The sequence below is a fragment of the Sapajus apella genome, unplaced genomic scaffold, assembly GCF_009761245.1.
Source record: "Sapajus apella isolate SASKATOON/1434 unplaced genomic scaffold, GSC_monkey_1.0 scaffold7563, whole genome shotgun sequence".
Taxonomy (NCBI): domain Eukaryota; kingdom Metazoa; phylum Chordata; class Mammalia; order Primates; family Cebidae; genus Sapajus; species Sapajus apella.
In genome coordinates this window covers 1-2,458 of record NW_022444487.1, presented here as the reverse complement: position 1 = coordinate 2,458, position 2,458 = coordinate 1, and the positions used below count along the sequence as shown (strand labels likewise).

Here is a 2,458-nt window from a genome sequence, read left to right as displayed (position 1 = left end):
GAGGCTTATTCTGTGAAAGAAAGTAAGAGCCAAACTGAAGTTTAAATACAAGAGCTGTAAGACATTTTCTCTGTACTAATAAAATCTCTGCCATTAAAATGAAAGAAATGAGCTGCTCATATTTCTATGTCTTTATGATATAATGTTTTCTGTTTCACTGGGCTTAGTGTTTGTTCAAGGAACTGGTTACCCAGAATTATCTGTAGTTAGATTCATCTATTTCTAAACTCCTAAAGGATTTTAGACTGAAGGCTGCTGGCCCTGGCTGATGCCTATCACCCAAAAAGCCTATGTCACCTGGTTACCAGGAAACAACCAAGTCAGGCTAGTGGCTCACAATGCCCCGCCCCACAGCCCCACCGCCCCACCCAATGGCTCACAATGCCCATCCCTGCTGCTGCCCACCTTGTGGTCACCTGCCCTAATGTGTGACTGCATTATTCATCCTGGGCTGCCTAAGCTTTCCAGTCCTGAAAAAAGTGTGTGTGTGGAGGGGAGGGTGGTTGTTATTGGAAGTCACCCTGGGCGCTGAACTCAGCAGAAAACCCTGGTTACTAATGTCAGTTCCATTAGCATCTCTGGTTTTCTGAGTCTGGTAGCTTTCATTTGCTCAACAAATGTAGTGATATGCAATGTTTGACTGATTTTGTAACTAAATGCTCCTCTCCTGTCTTACAAGTGTTAGTTTTTGTCTTCAATTTGACCATAGCAAAAAAATGGAATGTTTCCTCTCTCCTCCCCTTTCCCATCCTGTAGGAAGGGGAGCCATGAAAATAAACTCTCTTCCACAGGCAGGGTCTGGCCTTCCAACTCTCAAGTCTGTGCCTTACAAATTCAAGTCTAAAGTCATTTCATCTCTTTTGGAACCTGTAACCATGAGCTAGCTCTACCTGTCTCTCAGAACAAGGAGGTGAACAAAGCCCGTGAAGTTCCTGGAGTAGGGCTGAAGAGACATTCATGTCAAAGTGGGAATTTTAAAGGAATCAGAGCTCCACGGCTAAACTTTTGGGTAAAACCAAAACAAAACAACTTTTTTTACAGCTCTGGCAGCAACATTTCACACCTTTTGGGGTCATTTGAAGCATGTCCCTCAAGTTTTCCTTCGGTTTTCAAATTACAATTGGAAGAAATCAAGCTGCTTCTGTCAAGGTGACTTAAAACCATCTATTAAGAACAACATGTAATCTCTTCCATGGCAAACTCTATTTTAAATTTTAGAAGTCTCCAAATATTTGAGTCTGAATTATCCCAATGATTAGCTTCCTTATCGAATAGGAGAAAAGAAACGATTGGGCCTTTAACCGGCTCCTTCACTGAGGTACCATACTAGCTGGATAGGTCAGGCTAGAGGATGGGATGGAGGCTCCCAAACTGGAGTATTTGAATTTTCATCGAGGAAAGGGAGAGACTAGACCAAAAAGGCCTCAAGCAAGAAGGCTCAACAACAAAGACAAGAGGCAGGACTAGCCTTTGTCCCCCATGCCCAGTCCTAGGAAAGCTGGCTATAGGCAGCGGGGAGCTGGAAGCTGAGGATGTCTCTGGGGTGATGGGATGGGAAGCAGGCGGGGGAGGTGGTGGCCAGAGATGTGCCAGAGAGCAAATGGCACCCGTGGCTTCTTTACCTTTGCGCCTCTTTGTGTTGGTGGCAGGCTCTGCAGTGGTGGATGCTGGTGCTGCAGCTGCCACAGACTCAGTCTCAGATTCACAGCAAGGTGCCACCTTCTGCCTGCAGCAGGCACAACAGAGGCCAGCCCTGGGGCCTAGGCAGCAACTGAGTGTATTTCCCATGAGGGATCTAGAAGGGGACCTTCAAAACAACGCAACACACAAAATCAAAAACAAAAAATGACAACAACAACAAAAAAGAAAAAAACAAAACTAAGCAACACACAAAATCAAAAAAAAGAAAACAACAACAACAACAAAGAAAAAAACAAAGCAACAGAGCAAGCGCCAAGGGCACAAACACTTCCGCGAGAGTAGTCGGAGCTCCTCCTCTCCCCACTCCCAGCTTCCGACTGAAGGCTGCTGGCCCTGGCTGATGCCTGTCACCCACAAAGTCTCCTATGTCACCTCGTTACCAGGAAACAACAAAGTCAGGCCAGTGGCTCACAATGCCATGCCCCACAATCCCATCCGATGGCTCACAATGCCCATCCCTGCTGCTGGCCACCTTGGCCACCCTGCCCCTCTTGGTGACTGCAATATTCATCCTGGGCTGCCTGAGATATTCCATGTTTCACTACAGGCCTCAAAGGGCTCTGAAATGTCCCTTCATAGATTCTATATAGAGAGTGTGTCTAACCTGTGAATAAAAACTAAGGTTTCATTCTGTGTGATAAATCCACAAACACAAAGCATTTTCCCAGAATCCTTTGGGGCCCACCTCTCACCTTCAGCTTCCTGTTCCTGGTTATTTGGGCTTCTGTCTTGTGTGCTCTGTCAGGTTCTAGGCCTT

General features: G+C 46.1%; 1 long non-coding RNA gene across 1 annotated transcript; it reads right to left on the bottom strand.

The window, feature by feature from the left end:
• Window positions 1–1,079: 1,079 nt before the first annotated feature.
• Window positions 1,080–2,458, bottom strand: LOC116548164. The gene is made up of 2 exons (XR_004267334.1): window positions 2,394–2,458; window positions 1,080–1,807 (listed from the first exon to the last, which is right to left on the bottom strand). It is a non-coding gene; the product is annotated as an uncharacterized LOC116548164 (long non-coding RNA).